Consider the following 26,387-nt stretch of genomic DNA (forward strand, 5'->3'; position numbering starts at 1 on the left):
CTCTATCAATACCAACAATTGCTATTCGGGGTTGCCAGCGCCCCTGCTCTATTTCAGCGATTCTTGGAACTATTATTGCTCCCTTTCCCTGGGTGTATAAATTACATGGACGACATTGTTGTCACTGGCTCCACCATTGAAGAACATCTTCAGAACCTCCGCACACTTTTTCATGTCTTACAGACTGCCGGTCTTAAGTGTATTCTTCAGAAATCACAATTTTTTCAGGCATCTATCACATACTTGCGGTTTCAACACTCTCGGGAAGGTATTCGTCTGCTTCAGCAAACTGTCACTGCAATCGATGCCCTTCCTTGCCATACATCTGTTCAGGAACTGCAGACCTTCTTAGGGAAAATAGCATACTATCACAAGTTTTTACCATCTGCTGCATCGGTGGCTCAGCCGTTGCATCACCTGTTGCATAAAAACGTGCCTTTTCACTGGTCTGCGTCATGTGATGCTGCTTTCCTGAAATTGAAGACTATGCTGAAACAGGCCCCGTGCCTGGCTACTTATCGACCTGGCCAACATCTTGTTCCTGCCACGGACGCCTCTCAATACGGGGTCGGTGCAGTCCTTGCGTACCGTTTTTCAGACGGCTATGAACAACCCATTGCTTATCCCTCCAAAACGCTCACGGATGCCCAACAAAAGTATTCTCAAATTGAAAAAGAAGCTTTGGCCATTATTTATGCTCTTCATAAGTTTGGTGTTTTTCTCTATGGATCCAAATTTCATCTTGTTACGGATCACAAACTGCTTGTTTCCTTGTTTCATCCATCATCGTCACTTCCCGACAAGCCTGCACTGCACACCGCCGCCAGCGTTGGGCTCTTTACTTGTCTCGTTTCAATTATGAGATTCATTTCCGGCCGATGGCTCAACATGCGAATGCTGATACACTGTCTCGCCTTCCCATGGGTCCTGATCTGGCATTCAATAGGGACGAACATTTGTGTTTCCATCTGGATGTTGCTGAACAGCAGGTTGTGGGCGGATTCCCCATCACCGGGGACCGGCTGGCGGCTGCTGCGGGTTCTGACCCTACCCTCTCCCGGGTTTTACGCTGTATTCAGAAGGGTTGGCCAAATCGTCTGTCCGCTAAGACTTCTGACCCGTTGCAGAACTACTACGCTTTGCGTAACTGCCTCACAGCTAGGGTTGGTGGTATCCTCCTTTCCACCGAAAATGCTTCGCTGCATGTTGTGGTACCTGCGTCTTTGCGTGTTTCGGTCTTGCGCCTCCTTCACCAAGGGCACTGGGGTGTGTCTCGCACAAAATCTCTGGCGCGCCGTCATGTGTACTGGCCTGGCATCGACTCTGAAATAGCACACATGGTCGCTGCCTGTGGCCCTTTTGCGTCACAGGCCGGCGCCCCGAAGTCATCTTTGTCACCATGGCCTTCGCCTGAGATGCCCTGCAAGCGCATTCATGCTGACTTCGCAGGACCTTTTTTAGGTACTTATTGGCTCCTTGTAAGTGACGCCTACTCTAACTTTCCTTTCATTGTTCGTTGCACGTCGCCTACCACCACGGCAACCACAAGTGCTCTCGCCTGCATTTTTTCTTTGGAAGACCTTCCCTCTACTCTTGTTACTGATAATGGTCTGCAATTTGCCTCTTCTGAATTTGCGGATTTTTGTGCTCGTCACGGTGTTATGCTTGGCACGGCCACTCTGTTCCATCCACAATCAAACGGTGAGGCTGAACGACTGGTCCGCACATTTAAGGCTCAGATGCGGAAACTTCTGACTTCTTCTGCAGCTGATGATGCGCTTCTCCAATTTCTCGCTTCTTACCATTTCACCCCCATGGGCGACCACAGCCTGGCTGATCTCTTACATGGCTGACAGCCCCGCACGCACCTTCATCTTCTGCGGCCTTCCACCTCACAGCTGCTGGTGCCTTCGCTGTGCCGGTTCACTACCGCCGACCTCGTCTGGGTACGTGGATATGGCAGGCGGCCAAAATGGAGTCCGGGCCACATCTTACGGCACCGTGGCCAACGCCTGTATGAAATCCAGACAGACATGGGTGTTGCAGTGCGTCACTCAGACCAGCTGCAGCCTCATGTGCCGGCAATGCCTGTTCCGAATGCCACTACACCATCTTCGGCTCTACCTGACGCTCGGGATCTTGGCATCTCTCATTACTTACAATGTAGCCCTCTCATCATCATCTCGGTGCCAGTACAAGAACGGACACCACCAGGAGACGTGCCCATGCAGGAACCGGGTGAACATCATCTGTCAGAGCCAATCTACTCGCCTCCTTCTCCTACGGACGCCGACACATCGCCCATGTCTCCTGTTATATCAGCTGGACTTGCCGCAACGGGCAGATTGGTGCACGGGGCCCCAGCAGATTCGACCCCTACGTCTCCTGTCATCTCGACTCGTTATCATCGGGGACACTTCCATCAGTATGGGAAGCCTCCTCCTCGAGACTTTACGGCCAGTCAAACAACACCTGTGAACGTTAGCAATCTCCAGGCCACCTCCATCAAGACCAGTGCAAAAATTTAAAAGGGGGAAAAGTGTTGTGACTAGCCAATCATTCAAAGTGCTGCCGCGCAATTACGCGCGTCCTCTACATGCGGCGCTGTCTGCCAGCCATGCAGCAGCCATGCCACCTAAGCGGCCAGCCAGGCAGCGGTCGCTAGACTTGGACTCAAGTGTTCATTCGAATGTCACCTTGTTCACATGTCATGCTTTGTCAACTTGCTCAGTGACACATATGTGTTGTGTCGTTTTGAAATATATGTGTTCAACTTGACGTTATAACAAATATCCAAGATTTGTAGTACATGGAATAACAACATAGCTACATTTGAATGATTTCACAATCTTTTCTTTCAGTACAGTAAGTGGTGTTACACAGTGTATGTCCATGTTGGCATTATGAGCTATGCTAGCAGATAGCATGTCAATTTCAAAATAATAGCTATATACACACATGTTATTGTGCCAAGTACTAGTACTCACACTCATCACTTTACAACTGACATATTCCAGCGTAAACTCCTTAGTGATACGTAAATCATCAGATGGAACAGTGGTAGTATGAACTGATGTTGTCATCTCACAATAAGGCATGGACCGACTATTCCAAATAATTACATGTCTAAATTATTATCATGCCAATGGCCTTGCCACAGTAATAACACTGGTTCCCATGAGATCACCGAAGTTAAGTGCTGTCTCACTGGGCTAGCACTTGAATGGGTGACCATCTGGTCTGCCAAGTGCTGTTGGCAAGCGGAGTGCAGTCAGCCCTTGTGAGGCAAACTGAGGAACCACTTGAAACTTTCTGGCAGATTAAAACTGTGTGCCCGACCGAGACTGGAACTCGGGACCTTTGCCTTTCACAGGCAAGTGCTCTACCAACTGAGCTACCAAAGCACTACTCATGTCTGGTACTCACAGCTTTACTTCTGCCAGTATCTCGTCTCCTACCTTCCAAACTTTACAGAAGCTCTCCTGCGAACCTTGCAGAACTAGCAGTCCTGAAAGAAAGGATATTGCGGAGACACGGCTTAGCCACAGCCTGGGGGATGTTTCCAGAATGAGAGTTTCACTCTGCAGCGGAGTGTGCGCTGATATGAAACTTCCTGGCAGATTAAAACTGTGTGCCCAACCGAGACTCGAACTCGGGACCTTTGCCTTTCGCGGGCAAGTGCTCTACCAACTGAGCTACCGAAGCACGACTCACGCCCGGTACTCACAGCTTTACTTCTGCCAGTACCTCGTCTCCTACCTGCTAGTTCTGCAAGGTTCGCAGGAGAGCTTCTGTAAAGTTCGGAAGGTAGGAGACGAGATACTGGCAGAAGTAAAGCTGTGAGTACCGGGCGTGAGTCGTGCTTCGGTAGCTCAGTTGGTAGAGCACTTGCCCGTGAAAGGCAAAGGTCCCGAGTTCGAGTCTCGGTCGGGCACACAGTTTTAATCTGCCAGGAAGTTTCATATCAGCGCACACTCCGCTGCAGAGTGAAAATCTCATTGAGGAACCACTTGATTGAGAAGTAGCAGTTTCGGTCTTGTAAACTGACATATGACCAGGGGAGCATTGTGCTGACCACATGCCCCTCAATATCCACATCCATTGACGTCTCTGGGCTGAGGAAGACACAGCGTCTGGTTGGTACTGTTCGGCCTTCATGGAGTGCTTGGGTGGTGTTTAATTTAGTTTAAATTATTATCATAATACACAAGCCAAGTCAGTATTCAACAGTTAAAAAAAAAAAGGTCTAAAATTGTGTGCAACGTTCATAAGACATAATTCATACGCAAACCTTTTTACATTATTACTGTAAAATACGGATTTAGCTTTTGTGTTTTGATAATAATTTAGACATATATAACTACAGGGAGTAGTAGATCCATGCCTTAATGTAACGTGAGATGATACTGATTCATACTACTTCTGTGCCATCACTTATGTAACACTAAGAAGTTCACAACACTTAAGAAGTTCACACTGAGACCTGTCAGTTGTGAAGTGATGATGAATGTGAATACTAGTAATTGGCGTAATAACGTGTATAACAGCTGTTATTTTAAAACTGAAATGCCGACTTCTAGTATAGCTCACAGTACCAACATGGTCATACATTGTATAGCACCACTTATTGTACTGAAGGAGAAGATCGTGTAATGTGGAAACATAAGTATGTTGTTATTCCATGTGTTGCATATCTTGGATATAATTGTGAAAGCTGTTCTGTTAATTGCTATATCCTGAAATTTTTGTCCCATCTTTTGCCGATCTGAAGATGGCAACAGGGAATTGCTGCAACCAGTAATTTGTATGAATAAATGATTTTAGCCATCTTGGCAGCTGAAAATTTATTCAGTGTTTACAATACTACAGATCATCCCCACGCTGATGATGTCAGAAGTGTATAATATGAAGCCTGTTTAGCTGTTGCCTTAATTTTGCTTATATTAAGTTTGGACATTTCTTGTCATATTTTGTGTCCTAAGATACGAAAAATGTCTAATATTCTCTCTAGCTGATATTTATGACCTATAGCACTTATAAAGATATGTGATTTATTGTAAGACCAATATCTTTTATTTTCAGGTGAGGAAGACTTCCAAGAGAGCTGCAAAATGCTCTCAACCTAAGACAGCAGATATTGAAAGGTATGAGTGTGTTACAGCTTTTCTTTTAAGATGGAGTTTCACATAATGTGGTAATAGAAAATACTAGATAGAATGATAACTGTTATATCATGAAAGACAGTCTCTTAGTATATAGAAGAATATGTAAAATAAGAGAAAGACAATCATTTACCTATAGAGGATTGGTGCATGGTCGACAAAAATATGTAATAGAAAACAGTTAAACAGTTAACTATTTTCTATTATATGTATCTGTGTGCCACACACCTGTCCACTATAGTTGAAATGTTGCCTTTTCTTTATTTTACTTATTCTTCTATCCAGGAATTTTCAGTATAAGCACTGTCCAGTCACATTAATATGGCCACCTATCAAAAGTGTAAATAAGCAACTTCTGCAGTATGGAGCACCACAAGGTGAGCAGGAAGAGAGTTAGTGAGGTTCTGGAAGGTACCAATAGGGATGTGGAGCAATGCTGACTCCAGTGTCATGGGCAGCTGTGCTAGTTTCCTTGATTGAGGATACATGGCATGAACAACCTGATCAATGTGGTCCTCACAGATTCTCAATAGGGCTTAAATCTGGGGCCGGGGGGGGGGGGGGGGGGCTAGAGGAGTACAGTAAAGTCATCCTAATGCTCTTTGAACCACGACCATACACTGCGAGCTGTGTGCGATGTTGCATTGTCCTGTTGCTAGACGCCATTGTGCCGAGGAAATATAAATTTCATGCAGTGGTGGACATGGTCCCCAAGGATAGATGCATACTTCTGTTGATCCATTATACCTTCCACAATGACAAGATCATCCAGTGAATGCCACAGAAACATTCCTCAGACCTTAATACATGCAGGACCTTTGCTTTCAGAACTTTTACACTGTACACACCAATGACCATCTGACTGATGCAGCATCAAACATGTTTTGTTGGACATCCAGTTATGGTACTGGTGGGCAAATTCCTGTCTTCATTGCCAGTGAACAGCTGGAAGCAAGGGTACATGAACCAGACACTTGCTGCACAGGCCCATATGCAGCAATGTTCACTGAATAGTCTTTGAGGAGACACAGTTGGTAGCCTATTGGTTTGTCTGAGCAGACAGCAGTTGCACTTCTATTTGCCCATACACAACTCCACAGCTGTTGTTCACCTCTGTAATTTATGGCCCATGGTGCACTAGAGTTGCCTTGGCATGGGTTTTGGACAGCACCATTTTGCCATGCAGGGTATACTTTAACCAATGCAGCATGTGAATAGTTTAAAAACTTAGCCATTTTAGAAATGCTTTCATCCTTGGCCTGAAAGTCAGTGATCATGCCCTTTTGGGTGTCAGTTAAATTGCTTCGTTCAGCATTATGACAATGACTGCACTGTTTTCCGCATTCCCAAACATTCTGTGGATACCCTCCACTGCTAGAGCTGCCACATGCCACCTGTGAGTGGTAATTGTACATTGAGATCAAACATAGGTGGTGATCACATTAATGTGACTGGACTGTATAGAAAGGAATTTAACAGTGACTATGCCCATAGCCATGATGTTTGTGACTGCCGTTACTCATTTATTTGGCTTGTTGCTTTCTTTGTCAGAGTGCTCTATTTACCCCAAACAACCCCCTGCCATCCCAACACATTAAATGATGCAACTTCACTGGTCTGTTGACTTTTGGTCATTGACTTCTTTTTTTAAATGTTGGTCCACTGCTCAGTGCTTCTCATATTAAGTGAATGCTTGTTACGAAATAATAATAAAAGTAAAAAAAAAAAGTATTGATTATTGCACACATTCATGAAAATAAAGTGTTTAAGCATATGTAACAGTAGAAAACTGACATGTTTTGATGTTCTGAAAGGACTACTCTACTAGTGTATAATGTAAGCAAGCTTAAGATCCCATTCATAAATGTGTATCTCATTTAAGACGAAGAAATTCTGTGTGAACATTAGTGTCTCAAGCCATCGACATCCAGATGAAACAGCACTAGATACTGATGTATTGCTGACCCAAGACTGGCACTTACTTGCTACATTCAGCAATGAATGCTGTTGCAGAAAGAGAAAGATACTTGAATTTATCTAATTTTCAGCTGTTTTTGTCTGACTTTTATTGATGGTTTTTTATGATGCTCACCATATCAGGCTTATCTTTTCAGTTCTTGTGTGTGGGAACAAATTAGTTTTTCAATTTATTGTTATTTTTCAACAGATTTTCACCATACTCATTGGTATTTAATTCAAGCAATTGTACAGATGATCATGCTATTTAGTGCCTTTACCACAAATCATCATCATCATCATTATCATCTCGTACCTATATGTAGGAAAGTAATTATTAACTCATGTCAGCTTTCATACATATGCCATTTTGTACACCTTTTTATCTAGCAATATTTTCTGTTATTTCACAATGAAGAAATTTATTACTCTCTATTGTTTCTCGTTCTCAACAGATGTGAATAATTTTGTAGCTGGTAATTTCAAGTTTATTTTCTGTTTCCTTATGGGTATGGTCAATAGCTTTAATGTTTTTAGTGTCTTATTTAGAATTAAATCAACATTATTTGTTTGATTATTCATAAGGTTTTTTGCATAGAACATTGTATCTTTGTATCTGAAGTTCCAGGATACTCAGAGAGGAAGAGCAAAGGAAGCGAGTGAAGATGAGAGAGCTGTCCATTGTCAATAGAAAGCTAGATGAATTCAAGAAAGAGATTGAACTCAGCAAGAAAAGATTTGATAAGCATGCAAAAATCTTGGATACCTCTATTAAGTTTAACAAAAGGAAACCTACTCTTAAAGCACCATTATCTGTAAACTGTGGTAAGACTGCTGAAACAGGACACCAGAAAGTTTTGCAGTCCTTTCAGCACAGTTCTGCACAAATGTCAGATGAGAATAATGATTTCTGTGAACGTGATTGTGCAACCAATAAGGAACAACATGGTACTTTGCACCCAGAAAAGACTGAGATGATAAATAGGCTTGAACAAATGCAGTCAAATAACTGTCAAACAGTTTATCAAGAAAAGGAAAATTGCTCTGAACCATCAGATTATGCCAGAAACCTTCCATGTTTAATGAAATGCCAAGGTGTAACTGTAGAAGTTCTCAACAGTGTAGATAATATGTATAAATCAGGAGATTTAATGAGCGGTTCTAAATGTGTCTCTGAAGCAGTGAACAGTACCACTATTACTGATACATTCTCAGATGAAATAATAAATTATAAATCTGATTCATTAATGTGCAAAGTTACGAATGTAGGATGCATTTGCAAATGTGATATTGATGTTGTAGGTGGGATGCAGGTAACAATAATTCAGCAAGAGAATGAGTCTTCAGGAGGTAAAGTTTCCATTGAAACTGAACAAAATTTTAGCCCACAATCTGATGTGAAAATCAGTAAGGATACACAAGAGGTAAATGCTGCAGAGAGTCAAGTGAGTGAATTGGAAATATCTTCAAAAAAAGATAGAACTTTAGAAGATGAAGGGGAATCGTGTGCTGGATCTGCATTGAGAAATTCTTCAAAAAAAGGGTTTGCAGAAGTGTTTGTGAGCACACTAGTCAGGCAAAATATGCATACAAATCAAAAGAAAAAATTTTTGAAGGGAAATCAAAAGAAAGGCACTTCCCTATCAGTTAATGGAAAACCTGACAATAACAGAGATGGTAGTCAGGCAGAAATACTGCACAAATATTGGCTGTTGTGGAAAGATCACACCTTCAGGTAAGGCTAAAATTACTTGTCAAAATGTAATTTTAGTTACATAATATGCTGCATGTATTAAAAAAATTACACTTGATGTATGAATAAATTTTTGTAGACACTTAGTGCGATTAGTTAAATTTTTTATCATGAAGTAGACTTCCAGATATGACAGAACATATAAAACCAACCAGAATAAGTTATGTTTGATATATAAATTATCTCTTTACTAGTGTGTGATTTATTCTTGTGCTTATGTTATAAATAATCAAATATGTTGTCCCTCACTATCATTTTCACAGTGTTTTTTATTTCTATTTTATTTATTTATTTATTTTTTGAAATATTAGATTCATCTTCGTAGCATAAAAGATAACATTTAATATCACATTTACTTTCTCAATTTTCATCTACTTCAGCTTATTACTTTGAAGATATTTCAGGTTGAAATTCTTTCCTGTGCAGTTCTACAGTTTATCAAAGAGCATATAATATATAGTGATTCTCAACTCTCTCTTAGGATTGGTAGAATACTCTCTTCAGACACTGTAACAAAAATGACCGAATTTTGTAATCCTTAAAAATGCCACCTACATCACTTGGTATGTTTTATTAGGATAACTAGTTTTGATTCATAATACAGATCATCTCCAGATCAATGCCCGAGTTAATTGTGAATTGCAGCTTGCCAACTGGGTGAGGATTCAGTTTTCTTGAAATCCGTGACCTGCTGACAAGCTGTGTTTCACAGTAATGAGATGTACTGATCTGAAGATGACCTATAAAACTGTCCTGTCTGATGGATTGGCTGATGATCATACTTTCAGTGGTATGGATGTCAATGTCTGAGGGAACAGATGAGTCCCTCAAGTAATCCTGAGGAGTGACAAGGGGAGAGACATAGGAAATCCTCACCATTAAGATGGTTTCCACATTTCGGTGGAACTTGAAAGGGTTCTGGTCACATGTGGAAGAACTACACATATTAGCTCAGTGTAGACCAGTATATGTCTGTCTCTAAAGAGACACACCTTATACCTCTGAGCTATGTGGCTACATTCTGCACAAAAAGGATGACCTTCATGAAGAGACAGCTAAAGGAGGAGTGGTTGGTTGTTTTCACAATCAATGCTTACCACTTCTCATTCCTTTCTCTCATGAGCAACTCACAAGCAGTCACTGTATCAGTAGGTGTACATCATAGGGTGACAATATTTCACTCTGTCTGCCACCCCCACATGAGATACTAAATGAAGAGCCTTTCAGTGAACTCCTTACTCAGTCTCCCCAACCCTTCGTCCTTTGTTGTGATTTTAACACACACAGTGTGCTTTGGGGTTCCACAATCACATGCCGCTGGAGTAGAGCAATTGAGAGCCTTCTCATGTCCTAATGTGTGTGTTTGTTGAACTTGGAGCAGAGCACATGCTTCAGCATTGCAACGGGGTCATCCATTGCGTTTGGTCTCTTGGTATCTTCTCCGGGTCTCGCACATGCTGCTCAGTGGGAATTGGTCGATAAGTTGCACTCATGTCATCACTTCCTGACGTGGATCGATTTGCCAGACAGAGTGGTACCCAAAAGACAGCCATAATGATGAGTGCTCATTAGGACAGACTGGACACTTTATAGTGAACTTGCCATGTTTGAACTCCATGACAGCATCTAGGAGGGGGTAGATCATATTATCAAAATGCTCCACCATCACCATGAACCATCCAATCTGGAGTCTTCAGACCAGCTGAAAAGGTGGTCTGTCCCTCAGTGGACTGATGAATGCTACCCTGCAATCTTGACCAGGTAGATTCCTCTGTTTGTGTTCAAATGACAACCAACCGTAGGAAATCTCACAGCCTTTCAGGTAGTAAAGGTGAAATGTTTCTGTATTATTAGAGAAAGCAAAAAGAGATTATGCCAATAATTATTGGCTGCCATAAAGTGGTCCAGAAAGAGTAGAAGCATTCGAGAGACCTGAGGAGGCTTCTAGAAGAGGAGGGAGATACCCAGTGACTATTCCAGAGAAACCCGTGAGACAGTCCAGACTACGGCATCCTAATTTGCCTCTGTTATCACCACTGCCAGTCAGGATACAGATTTCCGACATTACAGAATGGCTGCTGAGAGGAGCAGTTGGAAATTTACTCCCACCTATGATGAAGAATACATCTGTCCCGTTTCCATATGGGGACTGGATTCTGTGTTACCTTAAGTTTGTGATACATCACCTGGCCACAATAAGGTCCACTGTAGTATGTTATGGCACCTCTTAGGGTGGAGCAGCAAATTCCTCCTTGCACATTTTAACTTCATTTAAGTGTCAGGACACTTTCTCAACTGTAGGAAAGAGGCAATTTTAATTCTGCTTTTAAAATGCAGGAAGAACCACACATCTATGAATAGTTATTGTAGTGTTGTCCTCACTAGCTGTGTGGGAAAGACATGGAGTGCATTATCAACCACCTCCTTGTCTGGATCTTAGAATCCAGGCAGCTTCTTAGTGTGGGCTCATGAAATATCACTCCACCTTTGATAATCTGGCTCTTCTGAAAGCAGCTATACTTGACTACTCTGGTATCACTTAACGGATATATTTTTTGATATCAAGAAGGCAAATGGTACTACTTGGAGGCATGTTATCCTTGGACAGCACCATGAATGGGGCTTTTGTGGATGTCTTCCCATATTTATATGGTCCCCCCCATTATCAAGTCATTGGCACCCCATCTGATCACTTTGAGCAAGAGAATGGTGTCCCTCAAGGTAGAGATTCAAGTGTGACTGTCTTTGCTGTACCTGTAAGTAGCATCATATCAGTAGTTAAATTTCATGCCGAATGTTCTTTGTTTGTTGATAACTTCTCTGTATTTTGTTCGTCCTCGAGCCTTGCAACAACAACTTGTAAGTTACAGGTGTCTACTTGACAGCTGGAGGAAGGGATGGAGAAGAGGGTTTTAATTGCTCCATTGACATGGCTGTGTGCAATATTTTTAACTGTTACTTACTGTTTTAAACTTTTCCTAAATTGTGGGTGGAGGACACTGTTCTTCCTTTTAAATACATGGCGAGGCACCCTAGTGCCAGAAAAGATGGTCCCTAAAAGCACTCAGTATTTTAAAACATCTTAGCCACAACTTATGGGGAGCAGACGAAATTTGTCTGCTCCAGTTTTATAGGGCCTATGTCTGGTGTTGGCTTAGTCTTATTTTAAAAAGTTGAAGGGCAGTGTGCCAAGAAGGAATTTGACTGGCCACTGGAGCCTTTAGAACCAGCCCCAAAATGACTTTTTGCATTGAGGCTAGTGAGCCACCTCTTCATATCAGGCGTCAAAACCTCAGGGTGTGACAGACCTGTAAAACACGGCCCACACTGACCTGCATACTATAGCATTGCTTGGCTGCCAATGGAAAGGCTTTCTCATAATCATTAATCCCCTATGGGATTTGGAGGAAGGATTGCTTTTTAAAGTTTTACACCAAGGTTGGTGCCGATATCCACCATGCCTATTGCAGAGGCCAGGATTTATTTTAGACCTGATGAATTTTAAGAAAGATTGGATTCCAAATTTTATGTTTTAGTCTCTGTTTTTTTTTTTAACGTTTTGGACAGGTATCACTGTTTTAAAGTTGTGTACCCTGGGACTCCCTTGGCTGTTCAGTAGTGTTCCCTCATAATGTCCTCAGGATTCATTTTCTTGTGAATGTACTGTGTTTACTACAGAGCTCCATGTAATCCTAAAGACATTCAAACAGATGAGGCAACTTCAAGTCAAACAGTTTCTCATGTGTTCCTCTTCTGTTAGGGCCCTACAATTATTGCAGCACATGCACCTGCCAGAGAAAATAGTCTAGCTAATACATGATCACCAGTACTAGCTTCAAGAGTCGTATCATTTTGCTAGGTATTGGGCTATGCAAGAATTTGGGGATATCACTGGGCAGACCAAGCCACCAAGGTGGCCAGCAGGGGACATGATGAAACATGATGTTTTACTTGCCTGTGGGGTGTCATTTTGCTGGTGGGTCAGAGATCCATGGGAGGAGAACTGGCTGGCAGTGATGGACAATAAGCTGTGGTTGGTGAGCCTTATGTCTGGCCGTGGGATTCATCCTGCTGGTCACTCTGGTGGGGTGAAGTGACCAAATTGCCACATCCCCAAACCCGTGGCTTTCTTCTGTGATGAGAAGCTTTTAGGCTGGAGATTTTAGTGTGTTGCAGAGTGGCTGGGTCATATTTTTTGTTTCAGTGATCAATCAGCCACAGCCATCTGTTGTTCTTTTACTTCTTTCCCTTGATTTTTCCTTTTTACTGTATATTTTCAGTCTGTGTGTGTTTGTGTGCATGTGTATGCATGCACTTGTGCGTTCTTAGGGTGTTCTTTCTGTTTTTCCTAGTAATTACAAATTTAATCATTTTGCATTCCTTAACCACACTTGTCTCATGAAATTTCAGTATGGGCAGTAAAGACCATGCTGCCATGCACCTGCATCAACATATCACCACCACCATCATCATCATCGTCGTAATCATCATCATCCTCCATGTATGTGTTGACCGGAGAATTCATCCTGTTGTGCAACACACTAAACCCTTTGCCTAGTTCAGTTCCATTTAAATGATCTTTAGTGATACAAATGCATTGACAACAACATCCTCTGCTCTTTTCTTTAGAACCTCAGTATTTCATCCCAGATCCACTTTGCCTGACCCTTCTCATCTCAGTGAACTACCACACTGATGGGTTCTTAGAAACAACTATTTGCATCAAATGCACCTATCACCAACAATAACCCAAATTTTACAGCTGTTACCTGTTCTGTGTGAGAAGTCCATCCCCTAAAACTTTGGTATTTGTGGATACCAAATCTGCATATGGAAACAGGGGTTATCTGAATGTGTTGATAACCATAACAGAGCCATTAATAACAAGCAATTTCTTGCATTTTTAATTTGGAAAGAGAGTCCCCCTGCCATCATCAAGCGCATTTCTCATGTAATCCATTCAGTTGTAAACAGGCATGGGACTCCACCACCTGTCGCCAGATTCAAACATGGGTTATGGCTGAGCATTAGGTAAAGGATGCTGGGGGTATGTCCATGGATGGCTCCTGATGACAGAATAACAATATTTATTGATCAACTGCAATACATTGGTTGTTGGCCCTCTGGGCAAGGTTTGCTTTCACTCATAATATTCTCGGCAGTGATCAGGGTAGGCGGTGGATGCTCACACGCATGCCCGCTGTGGCAACTGTAGCTGTGCTGGCATAACTGGAATCCACTGCCTCAGCAGCAGTGCTACAGCCATTCTGGGCCATACCATGGTGGCTGGAAACACACACTGAGGGCCTCTGCTGTGATCAAAGCATGGGGGGCTTGGTGGCGGCAGCTGTGGGATAGGTAGGTGCCATTTTAGTGACCTGTCTGGTTTTGGCAGGCTAGAGCCCCTGGCTCCAGCCCCAGTCATGGCATTTGTGCAGGCAGCATCCCAGCATGATGGCGACAGTGTGTTACCACAACCGACTCTAAGCAATGACTCCCATTACAGGCAGCTGCCCACTGATGGCATCATCTGTTAGTGATGGTGATAACTATATCAGTGGCATCACTCTGGCATCTTTTAGGTGATGACCTGTATTACAACAGTGACTATTATGATGACTATGATGACACTGATGACTTGGAACTGGTGGTGGTGCTGAGTTACACAGTCTCTGCATCACTCCAATGCCTCACAATGGTTGATGATGATGAACTGGCTGCCGGTCCCTAGGTATGGCTTTCTGCCACTGATGTCTGCAGTTCTTCCTCTGCAGTAGGTAAGTGGAATATTTTGATGTTGCTCAGTTAGCATAACTGACTCGATTAGTGCTTTCATTGTTGACACCCTGGTGTGCAGTGAGCTGCTTCTTGTCATTCCTCCTTTGGTCAGTGACACAGTGTTCTTCTTTGTGTTGCTCAACTTGGTGCTCCACCATCCCACTTGCATTACGGTGCACTGCACAACAGAATGTAACACACGTATGACTTCTGGCTCTCAATATTCCTTCACATTTGAAGTAACTTCATTACTGTAAAACTCCTACCTTCAAGTAACTTAATCGCTCTAATCATTTGACACTCTACTCAATAACCAGTAATCTCTTTAATACATAATATCAGCAGTATCTTGAAAAAATGAAATCCATCACCATGGTTTCAACTGTCTTTTGCCCTGCCCTGAAACGAGAGATACCCTATCCAAAATCCTACCTCTTCCTCCTAACTGGTATTCTCTCTCCCAATTTACTTAAAACAGTTTTTTTTTTTTTTGTTCTAAACACTCAAGTGTGTCCTCCTACAGGAGTCTAGTGACAGGTATTTCTTATCCAGTCAATGTTATCACCACACAATATGAAGTACTACTGCACAGTATTCATATTTGGGTATAATATTTAGCATGTACCCTACACAGACAAAATGTCACTACCAGACTATTGCTAAATGCAAACTCAACCACCCTGTTGATGAACATGCAATGAAATACAGCATCAATAACTAAACAGTTGCTTCAACACCTATGTCATTTGGATGACATTTCTTGTACATAATAAAAATTCACTTTCAGAATTTCAGGAGGCAAAATATCAGTACTACCAGTAGGCCCTTGTAATAACACAAAACACTATCCTAGCTTTTGGAATTAATAATTGCTTCCTTGAGGAGGAAGAATGGTAGTTTAGGAAAGGTTAAAAAGGAAGGGCAGATCACTCATGCTCTAGAATGAGAGGAATTCATATGTTGTGAGGAAGAGGTGAGACAAAGACCTTGTACTGTTTTCTTATGTGCATCTTGGCAATACTGATATTTCACCCCTTGATGGCAAGTCTTGGCCAGCCATTCTGTCTCATAATTTTATGCTTTTCTTGAGTAAATTATCATTACAATAAAATTTCAAGATCTATTTTTTTTATAGGAATTTAAGAATTAGTTGCAGTCTTCTGTGAATCATAGGCGAAAAGAGAGGTACAGAGAAGAGAGAGAGAGAGAGAGAGAGAGAGAGAGAGAGAGAGAGAGAGAGAGAGATAGATAGATAGAAGGGCAGAGAGATGGAGTAGAAAACTAAAGAAACAAAACGCCTCTAGTGTAGGTACTGTTAATGTGAGGCAGTGAAGAGAGGAGCAGCTTTTCTTTTATCAAACACACTTCCCAATCTCCATCCATTAATCATATTAAAAAAATAAATAAAATAAAATAAACCCAATATGCCTAGAGGTTTTAATATGTTCTTTGTCTCTTGAGAGCTTGCTTCTGAAATGATATTGTGTCTTGGACTATTGCTGTGGTATGTGAGGTCCATACTTATAGTGGCCATGAGTGTGTACCAAGAACATTAGTGTGAATGGTCATGCAAATGTTCACTTCTTGAGAAAGTGTTCTGTAAAATGTCAGTCAATGGAAACAAATTTATTGCAAAAATTTATTTAGAAAATTCACTGAATTAGATTTCACTAATAAATCTGAGAGTATTCTTCAAATCCCACATACTGCTCCTTTAAGGTATGAAGATAAATTTATGTGCCTGATGACTGTTCAATACCTCAGCTATATGATGAGTGGTTGCATGTACATCTTTCAGTATTTTAATGGAATAAAAAATTCGCTTCACTTACCAGTACTTTTTTATTTATTGGAAGCCTAAAGCTTCATCTTCAGCTGCCACCAAATAGTTATGGAACATAAATGTGTGGTGGTCGGGCCAGTCAGCCATGGATGGTCCAACCCACATCAAACCAACACTCTGGAGAGTAGGACCAGCAGCCGTGTTGCCCGACTCAACAGCACTCCATGGAAGTTGTGACTTTTATGTCCCCTTGCAGTTGTTTGATATAGGTGTAAACGACCCCCCCCCCCTCCCCAGATGACTGACTGGCCCCACACATATGTTTCCATAATTATGTGGAAGCACCACTGAAAATGGAGCTTTAGGCTTCGAAACTGATTATGCAATAAATAAGAAATTACTGGTAACCTAAATGAATTTTTTGTTCTGTTGCTTTGTTCCTCACATGTGAATGTTTGCCTGATCAGCTATTTATTCCATTATTTGTACAACAACCAGAACTTTCTAGTATCGGATAACAAAAGTAGACTAGTAACAGCTTACACAGAGGCATTTAAGCAGTCAGTATTTTCACACCACATCTACAAACTATCTATAAAGAACCTTAATGAAAAGAAAAATAAACAGAATGCCCTTTTCCATGAATTGTAAAATTGATTTGCAGAGCAAAAGTGGAAATTTAGAGATGGAGCTGTTATATTTTCTCACTTAAAGCATCAGGACATTATGATACTTATGAAACTGGGTAACAAAGAAATCATGAAATAATCTGGATCATATTGAGCTCCACAGCTGACACTGATGTTACTGATTAATGAAAACTGTCACATCTGTTTATTGCAAAGTTATTGTGTTATGACCAGTTTCACTTATAGAACATCTTCAGGGTGCCGAGTTGTGCATGATGCAAATGGTCTGGATCCTTTATGCAATGTCAAAGAACAAATCAAAAACAGTTTCATAAACATTCTGCTGACCACATGGCAGAAGTATGGTAAGCACTGCATGCTGTGCTGTACTTTCACCAGGCTCTTGGCAGAATGTTTATGATCATTGTTTGAGGATTTGGCCTGTAACATTACATACAACCAGAGAATTTGTTTCACAACTTTAGCAAGACTTAACAACCTGAAGATGTTCTATGAATGTAGCCAATTGTAACACAATAAATTTATGATAAGGTAGCTGAGGCAATATGTCTGGTGGCATACCATCTGACTTTCAGAAAAGCATCATCCACACAATTCCGAAGACTACAAGAGCTTACAAGTGCGAGAATTATCACACAATCAGCTTAATGGCTCATGCATCCAAGTTGCTGACAAGAATAATGTACAGAAGAATGGAAAAGAAAATTGAAGATGTACTAGATGACAATCAGTTTGGTTTTAGAAAAGATAAAGACACCAGAGAGGCAATTCTGATGTTGCGGTTGATAGTGGAAGCAAGACTAAAGAAAGATCAAGACATATTCATAGGATCTGCCAACCTGGAAAAAGCCTTCAACAATGTAAAATGGTGCAAGATGTTCGAAATTCTGAGAAAAATAGGGGTAAGCTGTAGGGAGAGCCGGGTAATATACAATATGAACAATAGCCAACAGGACAGAGTGGACGACCAAGAATGAAGTGCTCGGATTAAAAAGGGTGTAAGACAGGGATGTAGTTATTCCCCCCTACTGTTCAATATGTACATCGAAGAAGCAATGATGAAAATAAGAGAAAGGTTCAGGAGTGGAATTAAAATTCAAGGTGAAAGGATATTAATGATATGATTCACTAAGGACATTGCTGTCCTGAGTGAAAGAAGAATTACATATTTTGCTGAATGGAATGAACAATCCAATGAGTGCAGAATATGGACTGAGAGTAAATCAAAGAAAGACAAAAATAATGAGATGTAGCACAAATGAGAACAGTGAGAAACTTAACATCAGGATTGATGGTCATGAAGTAGATGAACTTACGGAATTCTGCTACCTAGGGAGTAAAATAACCAATGACGGATGGAGCAAGGAGGACATCAAAAGTAGACTAGCAATGGCAAAAAGGGGATTCCTGGCCAAGAGAAGTCTACTAGTATCATACATAGGCCTTAACTTGAGGAAGAAATTTCCTAAGAACGTAAGTCTGGAGTACAGCATTGTATGGTAATGAATCATGGACTGTGGGAAAACCAGAACAGAGGAGAATTGAGACATTTGAGATATATTGCTATACACGAATGTTGAAAATTATGTGGACTGGTAAGGTAAGCAATGAGGAGGTTCTGTGCAGAATCAGAGAGCAAAGGAATATGTGGAAAACACTGTTAAGGAGAAGGGACAGGATGATAGAACATCTGTTAAGACATGAGGCAATGACTTCCATGGTACTAGAGAGAACTGTAAAGGGCAAAAACTGTAGAAGAAGACAGAGATTGGAATACATCCAGCAAATAATTGAGGACGTGGGTTACAAGTGCTACTCTGAGATGAAGAAGTTGGCACAGGAGCGGAATTCGTGGAGTCAGAAGACTGATTGGGGGGGGGGGGGGGGGGGGAAGGATGAGGTGGTTTTTATTAAACATTAACAGAAATTATGGAATTTTATACAGCAAATAATATTCATGTCCAGAGAGTCATTTCTGTTTTAATACACTGTTTTCCTTGTGGCTAAATGTCTTCAGTGTACTGTATTGGGTTGATGTGCCATATGTTTATTTTCTTGCTATTCTGTTTAACTATTGGAGAAGGAATATATGGTAAAAATAACTCAAAATATTGCTATATTTGTTTGTTTTAATAAGTACCTCTGTCTTAATCACAGCTTCAAACATTATTTCTATCGAAATAAAATCATTTGTATTTAGTGTAGTGCTCAATATGTGTGCTCACTGTGTCTAATATTTTCTCTTATCATTATACAGAGAAATGCAAAAGACTAAAGTTGATCGTCTTCTGAGTGCCCTGAAGGAATTCCAAAAGAATGACCAACCACAACAACATGTGCAACAAAGGTAAAATTTTCAACCCAGGTTTTATTTAAATATAACTTAATAATTACCAATGATTATTGTAGTGCAATTACCACTTATGCATTCCGAATAAGAATTTTTTTTTTTGTTTTTTCCAAAATGATGGTTTTAGTCAACATGGTAATATAGTTAGTTATATGCATGTTCTGTGGACATCTCGCAACAATATGGAATGAGTCACTATTGCAGTTATAGTAAATCTTCTCAATGGAAAATATGGCAACATGCCGAACATTTAAATAACTTCTAATTTGTTTTTTACAGGTCCATACTTGTAAAATGGAACCCTTACAGGATCACCTTGTTGCACATATCTGTCTGTGTATTAAGACCCCTTTTTTCTCAGGTACAGATAGAGATATCAAGTTGTAATTTGTGTCAGATATTAAACTCTACAGTCACTTGGAGATATAAAAAGTTTAAACTTCTAAGTAAATGCAGTCAAAAGATACTGCCATTCATGTAATATATTTTAGTACTCACAAACTCAGTCATCAAAACCTATTGCAAAACTACTCTGGTCTTGTGGTTTTATTTGAAAGGATACAGGTGACTGTAAGTTTACACCCTTTGAAAAGACCCACTATATGCAGTTCAGAACTTACAAGAGATTTCCTTGTAGTTCTATGATTACATGGAAATAGGAGAAGTTGAGAGTGTAAAATTCTTGGGACTACAACTTGATAATAAATTCGGTTGGGAGTGACATACTACTGAACTGCTAAAGCGCCTAAACAAGTCTGTGTTTGCAATGCAAATGATGTCAGACATAGGAGATATAAATCTAAAAAAACTGGTATATTTTGCTTATTTTCACTCCATTGTGTCATATGGTATCACATTTTGGGGTAACTCCACAAACTGAGAAAAAAGTTTTAGAGTACAGAAGCGTATAATAAGAGTAATGTGTAGTGTAAATACAAGAAGATCATGTCTAAACCTATTCAAAGAATTGGCCATACTAACGACAGCTTCTCAGTATATTTATTCCTTAATGAAGTTTGTTGTAAATAATACATCTCTTTTTCCAACTAACTGCTTAGTACACAGTATTAATACTAGGAATAAGAACAATATACATAAAGATTTACTTACCAGCAAACATTGAGAGTTTAGTTTCAGACAAGGCAGAATTTAAACATAATTTAAAAGAATTTTTGGTGGCCAACTCTTTCTATTCCATCCATGAATTTCTCAGCAAGTGCAGTTGACCATTTTAATGAAAATTTGTTGTTGTTGTTCTTGTGGTATTCAGTCCTGAGACTGTGGTTTGATGCAGCTCTCCATGCTACTCTTTCCTGTGCAAGCTTCCTCATCTTCCAGTACGTACTGCAGCCTATATCCTTCTGAATCTGCTTAGTGTATTCATCTCTTGGTCTCCCTCTACAGTTTTTACCCTCCACGCTGCCCTCCAATACTAAATTGGTGATCCCTTGATACCTCAGAACATGTCCTACCAACAGGTCCCCTCTTCTAGACAAGTGGTGCCACTAACTCTTCTTCTCCCCAATCCTGTTCAATACCTCCTCATTAGTTATGTGATCTTCCCATCTAATCTTCAGCATTCTTTTGTAGCACTGCATTTCGAAAGCTTCTATTCTCCTCTTGTCCAAACTATTTATTGTCCATGTTTCACTTCCATATATTGCTACACTCCATACAAATACTTTCAGAAACGACTTCCTGACACTTAAATCTATACTCGATGTTAACAAATTTTCTCTTCTTCAGAAACACTTTCCTTGCCATTGCCAGTCTACATTTTATATCCTCTCTACTTTGACCATCAACAGTTATTTTGCTCCCCAAATAGCAAAACTCCTTTACTACTTTAAGTGCCTCATTTCCTAATCTAATTTCCTCAGCATCACCCAACTTAATTCGACTACATTCCATTATCGTCATTTTGCTTTTGTTGATGTTCACCTTATACCCTCCCTTCAAGACACTGTCCATTCCGTTCAACTGCTCTTCCAAGTCCTTTGCTGTCTCTGACAGAATTACAATGCCATCAGCAAACCTTAAAGTTTTAATTTCTTCTCCATGGATTTTAATACCTACTCTGAATATTTCTTTTGTTTCCTTTACTGCTTGCTCAATATACAGATTGAATAACATCGGGGAGAGGCTACAACCCTGTCTTACTCCCTTCCCAACCACTGCTTCCCTTTCATGTCCCTCGACTCTTATAACTGCCACCTGCTTTATGTACAAATTGTAAATAGCCTTTTGCTCCCTGTATTTTACCCCTGCCACCTTCATAATTTGAAAGAGAGTATTCCAGTCAACATTGTCAAAAGCTTTCTCTAAGTCTACAAATGCTAGAAATGTAGGTTTGCCTTTTCTTAATCTAGCTTCTAAGATAAAACATAGGGTCAGTATTGCCTCACGTGTACCCATATTTCTACAGAATCCAAACTGATCTTCCACGAGGTCAGCTTCTACCAGTTTTTCCATTCATCTGTAAAAAATTCTCGTTAGTATTTTGCAGCTATGAATTATTAAACTGATAGTTCTGTAATTTTCACATATGTCAACACCTGCTTTCTTTGGGATTGGAATTATTATATTCTTCTTGAAGTCTGAGGGTATCTCACCTCTCTCATACATTTTGCTCACCAGATGGTAGAGTTTTGTCGGGACTGGCTCTCCCAAGGCTGTCAGTAGTTCAAATGGAATGTTGTCTACTCCTGGGGCCTTGTTTCGACTTAGGTCTTTCAGTGCTCTATCAAACTCTTCACGCAGTATCATATCTCCCATTTCATCTTGATCTACATCCTCTTCCCTTCCTATAACATTGCCCTCAAGTACATCACCCTTGTATAGTCCCTCTATATACTCCTTCCACCTTTCTGCTTTCCCTTCTTTGCTTAGAATTGGGTTTCCATCTGAGCTCTTGATATTCATACAAGTGGTTCTCTTTTCTCCAAAGGTCTCTTTAATTTTCCTGTAGGCAGTATCTATCCTACCCCTAGTGAGATAAGTCTCTACATCCTTACATTTGTCCTCTAACCATGCCTGCTTAGCCATTTTGCACTTCCTGTCGATCTCATTTTTGAGATGTTTGTATTCCTTTTTGCCTGCTTCATTTACTGCATTTTTGTATTTTCGCCTTTCATTAATTGAATTCAATATCTCTTCTGTCACCCAAGGATTTCTACTAGCCCTCGTCTTTTTACCTACTTGATCCTCTGCTGCCTTCACTACTTCATCCTTCAAAGCTACCCATTCTTCTTCTACTGTATTTCTTTCCCCCATTCTTGTCAGTCGTTCCCTAATGCTCTCCCTGAAGCTCTCTACAACCTCTGGTTCTTTCAGTTTATCCAGGTCCCATCTCCTTAAATTCCCACCTTTTTGCAGTTTCTTCAGTTTTAATCTACAGTTCATAACCAGTAGATCCTTACATTTATCCTCTAACCATGCCTGCTTAGCCATTTTGCACTTCCTGTCGATCTCATTTTTGAGATGTTTGTATTCCTTTTTGCCTGCTTCATTTACTGCATTTTTGTATTTTCGCCTTTCATCAATTGAATTCAATATCTCTTCTGTCACCCAAGGATTTCTACTAGCCCTCGTCTTTTTACCTACTTGATCCTCTGCTGCCTTCACTACTTCATCCTTCAAAGCTACCCATTCTTCTTCTACTGTATTTCTTTCCCCCATTCTTGTCAGTCGTTCCCTAATGCTCTCCCTGAAGCTCTCTACAACCTCTGGTTCTTTCAGTTTATCCAGGTCCCACCTCCTTAAATTCCCACCTTTTTGCAGTTTCTTCAGTTTTAATCTACAGTTCATAACCAGTAGATTGTGGTCAGAGTCCACATCTGCCCCTGGAAAAGTCTTACAATTTAAAATCTGTTTCCTGAATCTCTGTCTTACCATTATATAATCTATCTGAAACCTGTCAGTATCTCCAGGCTTCTTCCATGTATACAACCTTCTTTTATGGTTCTTGAACTAAGTATTAGTTATGATTAAGTTATACTCTGTGCAAAATTCTACCAGGCGGCTTCCTCTTTCTTTTCTTCCTCCCAATCCATATTCACCTACTATGTTTCCTTCTCTTCCTTTTCCTACTATCTAATTCCAGTCACCCATGACTATTAAATTTTCGTCTCCCTTCACTACCTGAATAATTTCTTTTATCTCATCATACATTTCTTCAGTTTCTTCATCATCTGCAGTGCTATTTGGCATATAGACTTGTACTACTGTCGTAGTTGTGGGCTTTGTGTCTATCTTGGCCACAATAATGCGTTCACTATGCTGTTTGTAGTAGCTTACCCGAACTCCTATTTTTTTATTCATTATTAAACCTACTCCTGCATTACCTCTATTTGATTTTGTATTTATAACCCTGTATTCACCTGACCAAAAGTCTTGTTTCTCCTGCCACCGAACTTCGCTAATTCCCACTATATCTAACTTTAACCTATCCATTTCCCTTTTTAAATTTTGCCAGATTAAGGGATCTGACATTCCACGCTCCGATCCATAGAACGCCAGTTTTATTTCTCCTGATTACGACGTTCTCTTGAGTAGTTCCTGCCTGGAGATCCGAATGGGGGACTATTTTACCTCCGGAATATTTTACCCAAGAGGACGCCATCCATATTTACAGTAAAGCTGAACCATAGACCTTGCCGTTGGTAGGGAGGCTTGTGTGCCTCAGTGATACAGATAGCTGTACCGTAGGTGCAACCACAACAGAGGGGTATCTGTTGAGAGGCCAGACCAGAATATGGTTCCTGCAGAGTAGTAGTTGCAAGGGCAACAATCTGGATGATTGGTTGATCTGGTCTTGTAACACTAACCAAAACAGCCTTGCTGTGCTGGTACTGCGAACGGCTGAAAGCAAAGGGAAACTACAGCCGTAATTTTTCCTGAGGGCATTCAGCTTTACAGCTTTACTTTAATGAAAATTTATAATATTTTAAGTTTTGACAATACTTGGTTGTAACAGACAAGTAACTATCTACTGTGTGAATGATGGCTTTAATGAAAGCAGGTGTAAGTATTAAACATGTAAATATTAGAAGTTTAATTTTAATTCAGGTACATAATTTTACTGTTTATTGACTGAGGATTATTAAAATTAAGGAAACTCAAGTTTTTCTAATTACATTTTTGTAATGTGTTTATCTGACATATTCCACACCCAGGAGGATCCCCTCTTTTGTGGGTCTATGGAATGAGTAATTAATCTAATCTAACTTTAACCTGTAAGTCTTCCAGTTGTCTACCTGGCCATGCATCTGCTAAATTGAATCTGCCCTCTGACAGTGTTTGTTGTTACTTGCATGGAGTTTATCTCTTTTATCAGGTCTTAAATAGAGCTTGAGTGCTGAAATAATTTAATGAAATGGTGGTCATGTCATTATTGCAGTCAATTTTGATGGTAAAAGTTAATGATCATAAAGTAGGACAAACAACACAGGTTAAGAGAGATGACAAATAAATCATGAACTGTTGGCAACACAAATAGAAGCAATAAATAATTAGCACTCCACTGGGTGGTGTTTCGTTGGCGCCAGCCAGAGTGGCCGAGCGGTTCTAGGCGCTACAGCCTGGAACCGCGTGACCGCTATGGTTGCAGGTTCGAATCCTGCCTTGGGCATGGATGTGTGTGATGTCCTTAGGTTAGTTAGGTTTAAATAGTTCTAAGTTCTATGGGACTGATGGCCTCAGAAGTTAAGTCCCATAGTGCTCAAAGCCATTTTGTTTGGTTGGCAAAGACTAAGGTTTATCTATTATCTACCCTGGCTCAAAACATGGATAAAGCGATCTGAAATTATCTTATGCAGAATAGACTTTGATGGAATTATTCTACACCACCAGATGTACTACACATAAGTTATACTATATTGGTGCAGCTGAGGACAAGTGGTGAGACTGTGCTTCTGTTTTCTCTAAAAAGCCAGTGCAGCAATATTGTACCCCTTTCTTGATACGTAGCGCTGTCTCTGGTGACAGTCATGGTGCAAGCGTCTGCAGAGTAGTGATGTGTGGGGCCTATAATTGTAGGCATGATATATGCAAAGTCTTGGGCAGGCTATCTGTTAGACAGATCACAATAACTGCAACCCACTCATAACAAAACTGAAAACAACAAACAACAGTCAACATGTAAAACAAGATGCTGGCATTATTATCTGCTTGCTGATAGTCATAGAAAAGTACTGGCAGAAATTATGAATGAAAAAAATAATAAAACAAAGTGTTGTTGAATTTATGAAACCAGGTGCTCCACTATGAGAAGGTACTCGATACATTGACACATGCATCAACCAAGGAAGTTGCAACTCTTGCATTATTTTAGCTGTAGCAAATGATGTCTACAAAAACGAGGCAAAGTTTGCCTTGAGATCTTTAAGGGAAGCACTAACAAAGGCTACAGAAATGAAAGTGTTACTAACAAGCATACCTATGAGACATGACCTCATGAAAACATTGTGTGTGAACACAGAAATTGAAGCACCTAACCAAAAGTTCGAAAAAATTTGTAAGTTTTTCAGCAATGCAACATATATTAACACAGACAGCCAAAAAAGGGAAGACTCCACTACCCATGGAATGCATAGAAACACGAAAGGCAAAGAAGCACTATGCAATGTAATACTGAAACAATTGAATCAAAATCAGCCTGGCTTAATGCGACCTACAATTACAGCAGCCGCAACAGAATCGTCAACTTCAACTGAAGAACCAGATACTTCAATGATCCGAGACAAAGCTGAAGAAACAAGAAATTGATTGCCAACAAGTTTAGCTACAGTGCCCCAAGTTAAAACTTAAAAAATCACATGTGAAACGCCAACTCACTATGCATCAACCCACACCACTTGTGAAAGGAAAGAATCACATTGTTTTTTATGGTAAGTGGCTCCAGAGAAATGTTACATCAGTCGTGTAAAACATCGCTCTGGAAAGAAAACTTCAACAG

The 26,387-nt window shown here is 40.4% G+C and overlaps 1 long non-coding RNA gene and 1 other non-coding gene across 2 annotated transcripts in view; both read left to right on the forward strand.

Annotated features, from left to right (window-relative positions):
• Positions 1-7,834, forward strand: part of LOC126091968 (uncharacterized) — a 39,080-nt gene extending 31,246 nt beyond the window's left edge. Inside the window, exons 2-3 of the long non-coding RNA XR_007521289.1 lie at positions 5,083-5,144; positions 7,741-7,834. This is a non-coding gene — a long non-coding RNA (uncharacterized LOC126091968). The remainder of the gene's footprint in view (positions 1-5,082; positions 5,145-7,740) is intronic.
• On the forward strand, positions 3,861-3,935 carry Trnas-uga (transfer RNA serine (anticodon UGA)). Its single transcript has one exon. It is a non-coding gene; the product is annotated as a tRNA-Ser (tRNA).
• Positions 7,835-26,387: the final 18,553 nt, after the last annotated feature.

This window comes from Schistocerca cancellata, chromosome 7, assembly GCF_023864275.1.
Source record: "Schistocerca cancellata isolate TAMUIC-IGC-003103 chromosome 7, iqSchCanc2.1, whole genome shotgun sequence".
NCBI classification, from domain to species: domain Eukaryota; kingdom Metazoa; phylum Arthropoda; class Insecta; order Orthoptera; family Acrididae; genus Schistocerca; species Schistocerca cancellata.